We start from the raw sequence: 12,974 nt of genomic DNA on the forward strand, positions 1-12,974 counted from the left end.
TTCCCCCCAAATCGATCCATGAGCCCTCCCCCAAACCCCACGGCGCTGCCAGATTGATTTTAACCCGGCCACAGAGGCTCGCTCACCGCCACGACCTGCAGCCTTCGGAGTCAACTTACCTCCTCAGCTGCTCGCGCGCCGCACCTCGTCCGCTGCACCAGGTACCTTCCTTTTCTTCTGTTTTATTGTTTTGGTTTTCCTATTTCTGTGGTAATTGAACACATTAGGGTTTCGTTGGTTTTATGGATTAAGTATATGGCAAAAATATGGGGTGATATTAGATTCTGTACCTTTTTTGTTCTTTGTTTTGATGTACATTTGGGATTTAGAGTTTAAGTAATTTTATCTGCAAGTTTTGAAAGGATTCTTTAAGTTGTTTTTGAACGGATTCCACAAGCTTTGATGTACAGTTTTTTTGTTCTTTGTTTTGATGTACATTTCGGATACTTACAAATTACAATTCTTATGAACGTTTTGGTCCATGTATGTTTTGGAAAAACTTAAAAAATGTGCATGTAATTGTATGTGGGTAACAATGTAAATAGCAGTAAATTAATTTTTTTTCCTTTTTTTTACTTTTAATGGCGACATATGTCGCCCCTAAAAGTCGCAAATATTGTCGCCACTAAAAGTCATTCACAATAGCGACGACACACCTTTAGCGACGACAAGTGACCAATAGCGGCCGATCTATAGCGACGACAAGTCGCCGCTAAAACGCAATAGTGGCGACAAAAAGGACTTTTCGCGACGACATGTGTCGTCGCTAAAGGTGCCTGTTTCTTGTAGTGAGTTTGATGTTTTTTTTGCTGTTTTTACCTACCCATTTTGAGGGCACCCTTTTATTCCTACTTGAAAATTCCTGGATCTGCCACTGCTCGGAATTTGAAGGTCGTAAAAGGTTGCAACTTTTTAAATAGTTATTTAGGTTTAAAGTTATTATCAACAATTATTTGTCTTTAATTCTATAAATGTGACACATCAGGTGTTACATTATCGATTCGCCTTACAAAGACTGAATCTGGGTACCATGTTAAACTGCAAGAGTTTCAATATTAATGCTGTTAAGTCACTCATTTCTTGATTGTTTCAATTTCAGTGGTTTTTTTTCTTAGTTTTCTAGGTAGGTTTTAAATAGTTTTTATTCGAAGTGATGCATTAGTGAAACTTGTTGACTTCAATTCATACTTTGGTTATTAATTATTTAGTGTATGAATGTTCATGAGTTTTTGTAATTTTCATACGACAGGTGACTGAAATTGCAATTAGTGATAGGGTTTGTTCAGATGGCATTTAGAGGAAGGGGGCATGGGCGAGGTGGTTTGGTCATGGTTCCGCTAGTTTTGCGAAACAAGAGCCGTATGAAATATTTCTTGTATGTCAAGTTTTGATTCTGCTTTTTTCTAACATCTGCACTATATATTTCAAGTAAATGGATTCCAACAATGCACGATACCCACCCGACTACGTCACTAAAAACCCATTATAGCATCCATAAAAATATTGTTTTGGTTCCAAATTTTGTTGTCACCATCATTATCCCCACAGTAGAAAACTGGGTTTGGTGTCGGTTATGAAAACAATATATTTTCTGTTTGCAGGAAATCGAAGGATACCTGAATGTCAGTCCTAAACAAAAAGAAGAATTTACGAGATTAAGAAAATGCGATGATGAGTTGAAAAAAATTTGGGTTTCATCTCCTTATCATTTGGGGTCACTACAAGAAAAAACCCCTATAGGGGCGACACCTATAGGAACTGTTGGGATTCAAGCACAGTTGCAGCGGAAGTATGGGATTTGCTTGAATCAGTATTCAAGTTTAGACAGGAAATATGTAGAAACATTAGGAATCAGAAAAAAGGTATTCGAATAGAATGAGTGAAAGGGGACAATTCTAAGAAACAGAATGTCTTGATACCGGAAGAAGTTGCCGGATATCATACATATATACATAGATATTTGACGGTTTTTGTTTGGCAGGAATAACTGCCATTGCAGTTTAAAACATACCCGCTTATCACCCCCATATAAGTTAATTATAATACTTAGACATAAATAGCATAATTAAGTTTAATTATTAGTCTAACACAACCCCCTTAAACTTGATTATGCTTTGCAACATACATCAAGACACTCCTATTTGCTTCATCAACTGCCTTCCTTGCTTATTGAAGTCGAACCTCCGACGTTTCTTATGCATCTTCCAGGCTCCTTCCCAATCATTCCCTGCATACAGGGCATAATGTTCCATAGCAGCTTCATCTTGAACAGCATCTGCACTTATCCTTCTCTCATGGCCACTGGCCGATGAACTTTCACCTTCTTTTATCATCTCTTTGTTGATCACCTTCTCCTGCACTCCCTTGAATTTATAGTAATAAACCAACACATCTAGGTACATAGCATAAATAATTCTCATGAACTCGCCGTCATGATACTCGTACCCCATGTCTTTCACAACCACCGGCCATAGATTGTCATTTGTGACACTCCGGTAGCCACCATCAGGTTCACGTTCTACCACCACATATAAACCCAGTAAATCCACCCTCCTGTTATCTGATGGGAATGGTGGGATAGGCCTTGAAGAGATTCCCAGTTTGACATTTAAAAACCATGTCACCATCTCTTCAAACTTTCCCTTCAATTCATGTTTGTATTTAAATACAAACTCTCTGTCATCTATCATATCTAACAAGGACTTGCAGTCGGCGAAATCATGAAACTCCAAGGCCCGAATAATCATTAGGCTCCAATCCGGTTCATCAGTGGATACATTCAGAGTTTCAAAGTAAGAATTTAAATAATTCTCTTTGTGTTCTTCATTCACCGCACTTAACTCTATCACTTTTTGTTTTTCTTTAAACCAAGTTCTTCTTCCTTAGTTAAACCATTAACATCATTCACTGAATTAACAACCGGGGCAGAGAACATTGGAAAGATCTTATATGTATCACCGGATTTTCTTACCGTATAACCTTGCAGTGTTAACTGATCAAGGCTTAATACATTTCGGTCCAATTCCAGTGAATAGAACACGCTCTGCATCTGTAACATATCGTTACCGGATCTTATTTCCACTGCCCCAATCCCCCGAATAAAGAGAAAGTTATTCTCTCCCGATCTTGTTTCAACCCCAACCATATGTTTAATACGTTTAAAAACGTTTAAGTTTCCGGCAAAGTGATGATTAAATGTCGGATTTACATACCAGATATCTCCCCATTGGCCACCCTCTGTTCCGGTGACAATCATTTCATTCTAGCAGTCCGCTTCATCATCTTGTCTTTGAATACCAGCATTGATTGCTTGATTAATTAGTTGAGTGGCTTCATCATTCTCTTTGGCTTTGCACGAGTATATTTGATGGCCTGGTTGATGGCAATAGTAACAAAGCCTTACACGGGGAATTCTTCTTTCTTTCTCATTCTTCTCATCGATACATTGTTGACAGGGCAACGTGGTCGAAGTTGGTTTGATTTCTGCACTCTTTCCCACCGTGGCTCTGATACCACTATGTTGGGATTCAAGCACAGTTGCAGCGGAAGTATGGGATTTGCTTGAATCGGTATTTGTCACACCCCCAACATACCACCTAGGGAGTGTCCCTGATAGGCGTGTGACGTACCAACAATGAGCCACTAATCACATTGAACCCATACAAGTTTCTAAATAACTTTCTCAATCATTAACAAGTTTTAAATGGAAACCAATATATTCAGCGGAAGCAAATATTAAACCAAGTTAAACTGTTTTAAAACCAAAGTATAGTATCAAGAAATCAATCACATAAACCCTTCCAGTCGACCCATGACCACTCCAGCTACTCCAGACAGCAAGTTCCCACATCCAAGATATCTAGCGACCTGCGAGCATGCAACAAGTGTATCAGACAACGCTGGTGAGTTCATAGTTTTACAAAAACGTTGGTTACCAAGGGTTTAGTTAATCCAATGAATTTAATTCTGAAAGTAATGTTGATAATACCCCGAATACAAGACGGCTTCTGATTATTTTGCCCTTTCTCCAATGCTCCTATCAAAGCATTGGTCATGACTAGGTCATTAGTTCAACACCCGTCCTCCCAGGTACGGGGTGAGGTTGCCAAACCTAAGTAGCGCTACTAACTAATACCATGTTACCTCCCAGGTAACCAAACAACACGGAGGGACTTTAAAGGTGATAGGATGAGTATATTATCCAACATTCCCGTTTTTACCCAAAAGACTTATCCCTCCCCAGGATACCCACTGACTGTCCCAACCACCGGGACGCATGCTCAAGAGAGATGAACTCACCTTTGGTTTGCTCGGTAAGATTAAGTACTCGTTTACCATTTAGTCAAACACGTCCTAAAGTGGTTAACAACAACAATCAGCCTTAGGTGCACATAATCCACTTATTTTACATATAGTCAATTCATATCTTCCTTGATCACATAAAATACAATCAACATACATGTAGCACACATATGCAACTTAAGTCATAACAGTTAGTTCATCAACTCAATATCATCAAGGAGTCATTTAGCGTGCAATAGTCCAGTAATTAGAGTTGTACTAGTTTACAAACTTAATTTATGACATTCGGCCCATATCCAATTTGTAACTCAATATTAATGCTAGTTTACCAGTTAGAGTTATACAGCCCATCGAGGCTTCAGCCCACTCTACCATACCCGTGCCCACACCCCATAACAATCCATCAAGATTCTTTTAATTGTGCATGGCCCAGCTAGTTCCGGCCCAATCAACAAGCGTGACCCGGTTCCCTTGGTGCGACCTGTGTCCTATCCGTGGCCCAATGCATTATGTGACTAAGTGTTAGTTATGTGGCCCATGAATGTGGTATAGTCCAACATAATATGTGACCACTTAGAATGTGTGCGGTCCGAGTCGGTGGTTGTGGCCCTAAGTAAAGTGGCCCGGTATAGACGTGCAACTAGTTTATGATGTGCAAACCAAATGTAACAGACCCTATAGTGAAGTGTGTGCGGCCCAAATGCTTGATGGATCCAGCAAACTGTGCGGCCCAATGTCCCTTATGCAGCCCATAAAACCACCCATGTGCAATCAAAATTATGTGCGTGCCATGTGAAATCAGAACTATGTGTGTGCCATGTGCAACCAGAATTATGTGTGTGACACATGCATGCGGTTGACCAGGTCAACTCCTTTCCAATCCCCAAGTAACCGTCCCACTAGCCTCGATCCCATCAGACACATGATCAAATGATTGCAAATTCCAATTTTATTAGACTACACGGTATGCAGACGGACCGGCGACGGAGGACGGAGCTCGACGGGGGTGGGCGGCATGGTGTTGGCTCCGGCGACGGGGGTGGGGCCCACCTGGAGGATCGTCCTGAACGGCGAAGAATGGACGTTGGCGACGGGGACGGAGCTCAGGACGCAGGGGGCGGCACGGTGTGCCCAGCGGCGCCGGACCGCGACGCACCGGGGCCGAACCCCATACCGACTAGCCTTAGAACTTCAATAACCTCCTAGGGTTTCACGTGAGTTCATGTTCTGACACCTTGTGCCTTATCATGTTTTACATTCTCTAATCATACACATAATTAATTACCCTATACACTTGTAACTATATATTATTCTTTTCGCAGGCATGTCCAGTAGTTATATGTGTAATTGGTTCATTAGTTACCCACACTCATGTGTATAATACCCACATGTCTAAAATGTTGCCCAGATAAACCCTCCCCCGGCCCAAAACAAGTATGCGTTCAGCCCACCTTAATGTGCAAAAGATCAGTCTCGTGTAACCCTTAACTCGGTCAACCAATTATACTTTCAATATTTCAGCATCTTCTAGATATTCAATCATCATATCAACATGTATTTAATAGCCAAGATTATCATCGTTATGAATTCGTTATCTAATCACTAACCGAAGTCGGCATCCTAGACTCAACGTTTAGTCGCATCGAGTAACACATGTGTGCTAATTATACAGCCCTAACATCATTGACTAGCATCGAAATTCTTGATCATCATTCATGAGTTAATTAGCACAACATCATAAATCAATTTGCACACAAATCATGTATTACAAGTTTGTCTCCTATGCACGTAAATCATTGATTCTATATCCTGTAGTCAACATGCTTACTACTCATTGCCATGCATGTATAGTTCCTAAATAATTCATACAGATCTCATCTATAAACATACTCACATGTAATTCACAACAATTCCATTAACACAAGATAGTTACACTAACCAAGATTAGGAGGTTGAGAGGAAGACACTGGCGCTGATCAGGAGCTTCGCACAGTAGAGAGGGTTGCCGTCCAAGATTAAGAGGATTAGGGTTCGATGTGTTATGCAATACATACGTATATAATGTGGAATTCAGATTCGGGCCTGTTTTGGGCCCAGGCTCAGGCCTGATTTGGGTTTAAGGGCATAAGGCAACTCCGAGCACTTGTGTGTGGCTAAAATATATGAACATAATATAGACTTTATCATGTGATATGCAATAATTTCATAAGTATTTAATCCTAGTAATTCCATATAATTAAACAAGTTTACGGATTTACGCAAAGTGTGGACATGATAACGACGTATAAACATACAAGTCAAGTGTCACGAGGACAATGCTAACCTTGGGAGCACGGGTTGTCACAGACTCACAGTATTCATGTTTAGACAGGAAATATGCAGAAACAGTAGGAATGAAAAAAAGGTATTCGAATAGAATGAGTGTGAGGGGACAATTCTAGGAAACAGAATGTCTTGATACCGGAAGAAGTTGCCGGATATCATACATATATACATAGATATTTGGCGGTTTTTGTTTGGCGGGAATAACTGCCATTGCAGTTTAAAACATACCCGCTTATCACCCCCATATAAGTTATCATACGTTATCATACAAACCGAATACATATGAGTTATAACACTTAGACATAAATAGCATAATTAAGTTTAATTGTCAGTCTAACAGGAACAACAAAGGTCCTCTCTATAGATCACCCTATAGAGACGACATGTCGTTTCTAATAGGGTTTTCGTGCCTTTTAAGATAGGTTAACTTATAGGGACGACATATCCTCTCTATAAGGTGAAAATATATATATTTTTTTTTTGCTTTTTTTATTCTCTAGTTTGTTGAAATAGAAACATTAAAAAAACGTTTTAACTTATAGAGACGACATGTTGTCTCTATAACTTTAAATATTTTTCTTTTAATTTAATTTTATTAATACTCAATATGTATGAAAATTAAAATAAAACTAAAAAGTAAAGTTTAACTTATAGAGACGTCATGTCGTCTCTAAAAAGTTTGACTAGTCAAAAAATTATTTCAATTTAGGCGGCAAAATTTCCGACCATTCCAAATTTAAAAATGTCTAACCTATAGAAAGTACATATCATCTCTATAGGGAAACATAATTTTGTTGTGTTTTTTTAGTTTAGGTTAATAAATAATTAAAAATACAAAAAATGTTATTCGCAAATAGAGACGACATGTCGTCCCTAAAAACTCAATTAAGTTTATTAATTTATTCTTGTTTTTTAGGTAAAAAATATATATTAAACCCTGTGGAGACGACATGTCGTCTATAAAATGTTTGAAATAAAAATTTTAAAAAATAACTAAACTAACCTTTAAAAAGGACATATCGTCTCTAAAATGTTTAACATAAAAATTTTAAAAAATAAATAAACTAAGAAAGTATACATCGTCTCTATAAGGGAACATAATTTTGTTTTGTTTTTTAATTTTGGTTAATAAATAATCAAAAATACAAAAAATGTTATTCGCATATAGAGACGACATGTCGTCACTAAAAACCCAATAATTAAGTTTATTAATTTATTTTTGTTTTTTAGGTAAAAATATATATTTAACCCTATAGAGACGACATGTCGTCTGTACAAACGTTTGAAGTAAAAAATATATATATCTATGGGAGTTTTATGGTCTATGACTTAGTGTTGTTGATGCGTGTGCGGTGTACATTATTTTTAGTCATTTTTAACCACTTTAGTCAAGTTTTAAATTTATAAAACACGATATTTACTAACACCAAACACACATATGGGCAAGTGCACCCATCGTGAGCGTAGTATATAGTTTTGGTAAGATACCGAGGTCGTCCAAGGACACAAGAGCTTTTAATACCGGTTTATCCTCAACGTCTAATCAAATCAAAAATTTAGGAAAAAGGTTTTAAACTAGAAAATAAAAACTAAAATGCTGAAAATAAAAATAAAAACAGATAGACAAGATGAATCACTTGGATCCGACTCACCTTTAGTGTAACCTTTGATTATTTCCGCACTTTTGCACTTTTTAAGAGATTATCTTAGTTATTGTAGTAGGCCCCTCTTTTGAAGGTGACGTTACCCTCAACCCAGTAGTTTGAGTCAACAAGGATACAATCCTAAAGGGTCGGATTATTGAAAGATAATTAATTAAGTTATTAATGCATAATGTGGTAGGCCCCTCTTTTGAAGGTGACGTTACCCTCGGCTAAGTAGTCTGAGTCAGCAGGGATACAGTCCTAAGTAGCCGGGTTAAAGTTTTAATAGTAGTTTACATATGAGGGGATCAAAGAGTTTGGACCCCCGCCATCCAATACCATTGGGTATTGAAGGAGGTCCTACTAAATTTGACCCAGGTCCTTGCAGGATCTATACACTGAACAAGGTAAGACTCTTACCAAACCATTTCCTTAACCCCCGACCAGGTAGGCAACATATCTCCATATAGACCGTGGAGATATGAATGGTGAAAATCTTTTATTTTATATAGACAGTAAAATAATGCCAAGGCACCACGGACAAATAATAAGGAAGATTCACCTTCAACATAAGAAACTAGTTATTAAAGTCATTAATACATAACCAAATAAAAAGTGCGAAAAGATTAAAAATAAAAAGTATTACACTAAATGTTTGTCTTCACCAAGTGATGTAAGAGACTTAGGCAAACATGGCCTTTGATTGTCAAGAACTCTTACGATCAATCTTGGATCCCGAGACGACTCACACACTCTATGATGGATGATTGTGGTGGATGATGGTGTTGTGGTGGTGGTGGAGTGTGGGTGAAGTGTGAGAGAGGTGGTGTGCCAAGGGATGATTTGTAAGTGAGCCAAGCACCCCTATTTATAGCCTGAACAGAAGCTCAGGCACGGCCCCGTGTCCATCCCTCTTCTCTTTCTTCATTAATTGCGGTTTGTCTGCATTAGTTGACCACGCCTCCGTGTCCGCTGGGCACGACCCCGTGTGCAGAAGCGTATCTGTACTATCAAGATTTCCTCAGATGTAACACTCTTAAATTTCTACTTGAATTAATCACTAAATTAATACATTTTATACCAAAAGAAAATATTTAATTAACATAAGTTTCATAGGTAGCATAAATCTTAGTCAACTAATGACTAAGTTGGAACATTCAAAATTTGTTTAAGAAATTGTTTACAACCCATGAACAAAATCTAAGTATGATTAAACATTGCGGAAGCTTCGAAATTCGTGTTCGGTTCTTCATCCATCGCTTGACCGCCATCCATAAGATCCACCTTGTTACCTATTGTCAAAATCTTTAAAACATAAGATCTGACATAGTTATATAACACATAGAAATAAAATCCAACGTCAAAATCTAAAAACAAAAATAATGTTATGATTTCTAATTCCACTGTAACTTACGGTATGACCGTAAGTTACGGTAGATGCTGGAAGTCTCTGGTCACCGTAAAACAGGAGAGAATTGCCGTAACCTTTTGATCCCTACCGTAAGTTACGGTACTACCGTAACTTACGGTAGTTGCTGGAAATCCATCACTTGTTTGTTGTGTTCTTTGTACTCAAACCCACCCTCGGATTTCACCTTTCTAACAACCTATATATTGAATTCTTGTATTTCTAACATGCTATATATTAACCTATATCGAAGATCAATCCGTTATAATCCGAAGCATCAACCATGCCTTACTTGTTTATTCGACCCATTTGGCTCGTCTCCGGAATTCCTTCCTTATAACGACTACCAATGAGTTTTATACAACTTTTGACCAATTATTCAATATAGCGACATCACCGCTTTCATTCATAATAACCTTTATTCTAAATTTCCACTACGCGTATTACAATAATCAAAATCTACTAAATGTAACGAATCAAGTTACATACCTTTAAAGCAAACCCTTCAAACGTGCGTCCACACCGGTTTGTCCGCTAGATGCCCCGACTTCCTTCCCTATAGAGTTCAATCACTTTATGTTTAGAACTCCATGTTTTACATACGTAACGCACGTTCGTCATACTTCATAATTATGCGTTTAAAACTTAACAAATTCAGTTTTCAAGCCTTCTTTGAGGCATTTCAACAAACACTATGAGGGCAGAATTTCTACATCATTCGTATTCATGTTTATAGCTTGCTAATTAGTTAACTTAACTTCAATAAAGCCATCATATATCATTTAAACATCATATTTTTCTGAAACTATCTTCTAAGATCGAATTACACTAGAATAATCACTCTAAACCCTAGTGTTCATCATCATCATGTAAAACCCACAACCCACCTTCAAGGTGTTCATGGAGTTTCCTGAATTTGGTCATGATTTCACATGAAATTGGCTAGGTCTCACTTCTAAACACCATATCAATTCTAATCTAACCAAATAACACACGTGCAACATCAAATTTTCAGATTTCCCAAAATCATGAGAATTTCAAGTTGAGAGATTTCATCAGATTTTACATACCTTACAATCCTCTTGTGATGAGGATCATGATTCTAAGCTCAATTTTCGATTTTGACTTGGATTAATCCTTTAATTTGCAAGATTAATGAAGTTTTAGGGTTTTGGAAAATCTCCTGGTCGCCCTCTCTCTCTGTTCGATCGATGCCCACCCACAATGGGTGAACTTTGTGTTTTGTTTATTAAATTAGTACTAAACTTTCAGTTTTGGCTAGTTTAATCCCTCAATTTATCATTTAGCTTTAAGTTTAAGTGTTTTAACTTTAGAGTAAGTTATTTCAAGACTATCAACTAACTGGGTTATAGTTTCCTAGTTAGTTAATTCTTGTTAAATTAACATTACATATTAAACGCAAAGTTTTATATTTTTGGGGTGTTACAAGTCCACCCCCCTTAAATAGGGTTTCTTCCCCGAAACCATAGTACGTACCAAATAACATAGGGTGGAGACGTCGCATTTCCTCTTCGGACTCCCACGTAGTGTCCGAACCTTTCCTATGCTCCCATTTGACTTTGACTTGGTCAATTTGTTTATTTCGTAAAAGTTTGACCTTCCGGTCTAAAATCTCCACCGGTCTTACCGCATAATTCAAACTATTATCCACTTCGATGTCATCGTAATGGATATAGGTCGTTTCGTCAGCTAGGCACTTTCTTAATTGTGACACGTGGAACGTGCCATGGATCCCACTTAGTTCCTCCGGTAGCTCAAGGCGGTAAGCTACCTTGCCAACTCTTTCGATAATTTTAAATGGCCCAATAAACCTCGGACTTAGCTTCCCCCTTTTTCTGAATCTAATAAAGCCCTTCCATGGGGAAACTTTTAGCATGACCATGTCACCAACCTGAAATTCGATTGGCCTATTCCTTTTATCAGCATACGCCTTTTGCTTGTCTTGAGCTGCCTTCAAGTGTGCCCGAACTATATCGATCTTTTCATTCGTGGCTCGTACTATATCTTGATGAGCGAGTTCACGTGGACCCACTTCACCCCAACATACCGGGGTTCGACACTTCCTACCATAAAGCATTTCGTACGGTGCCATCTTAATACTAGATTGGTAGCTGTTATTATATGAAAACTCGACTAACGGTAGGTGAACATCCCAACTTCCTCCAAAGTCGATTATACATGCCCGTAGCATATCCCCCAATGTTTGTATCGTTCTTTCAATCTGTCCATCCGTTTGAGGATGGTACGCAGTGCTAATGAACAATTTGGTTCCCATTTGCTCTTGGAAATCTCGCCAGAAATTTGAAGTAAACCGGGTATCCCTATCAGACACGAGGGATACCGGGACCCCATGACGTGCTATTATTTCATTAGTGTAAACTTCTGACATCTTTTCTGACGTATAATTCTCACGAATCGGAATGAAGTGAGCACTTTTCGTCAATCTATCCACCACTACCCAAATGGCATCGAAACCACGATTCGTCTTAGGTAACTTGGTTAATAGGTCCACTGTAATATGTTCCCATTTCCAAACCGAAATTTCTAACGGTTGGAGTTTGCCATATGGTTTCTGGTGCTCCGCCTTGACTTGTAAACATGTCAAGCATTTTTCCACATACTTCGCCACATCCCTCTTCATTCCGGGCCACCAATAATTTTGTTTCAAATCATTGTACATCTTGGGCGCACCCGGATGAATTGAATAACGGGATTTATGAGCTTCATTAAGTAGAAGCGTCTTCACTCCACAAGTGTGTGGGACCCATATCCTTCCGGATCGAGTCTTCAACCCGTGATTCCCATCCGACAAATCCTTCAATTGACCAATTATTCTTTCTTTCTTCCAATTCTCTTCTTTTACTGCTTCTAACTGCGTCTCTCGAATACGTTCAAGTATACCCGAGGTCACCACGAGTTGCATCGACCTTACTCGTATTGGGTCATAGTCCGCTTTTCTGCTCAGAGCATCCGCTACCACATTAGCCTTTCCGGGGTGATAATGTATTTCACAATCGTAGTCTTTCACCGTTTCCAGCCATCGCCTTTGTCGCATATTTAACTCCTTCTGATCAAAGAAGTATTTCAAGCTCTTGTGGTCGCTGAATATGGTGCACTTTACCCCATACAAGTAATGCCTCCATATTTTTAAGGCAAATACCACCGCAGCCAACTCAAGATCATGCGTGGGATATTTCTTCTCGTGTATCTTCAGTTGTCTCGAGGCATAAGCTACAACTTTGCCCCGTTGCATCAAAACACAACCGAGCCCCGAT

General features: G+C 38.6%; 1 long non-coding RNA gene across 1 annotated transcript; it reads left to right on the forward strand.

Annotated features, from left to right (window-relative positions):
* Positions 1-1,925, forward strand: LOC118491191. The gene is made up of 3 exons (XR_004890746.1): positions 1-161; positions 1,250-1,375; positions 1,602-1,925. It is a non-coding gene; the product is annotated as an uncharacterized LOC118491191 (long non-coding RNA).
* Positions 1,926-12,974: the final 11,049 nt, after the last annotated feature.

The sequence above is a fragment of the Helianthus annuus genome, chromosome 4, assembly GCF_002127325.2.
Source record: "Helianthus annuus cultivar XRQ/B chromosome 4, HanXRQr2.0-SUNRISE, whole genome shotgun sequence".
NCBI classification, from domain to species: domain Eukaryota; kingdom Viridiplantae; phylum Streptophyta; class Magnoliopsida; order Asterales; family Asteraceae; genus Helianthus; species Helianthus annuus.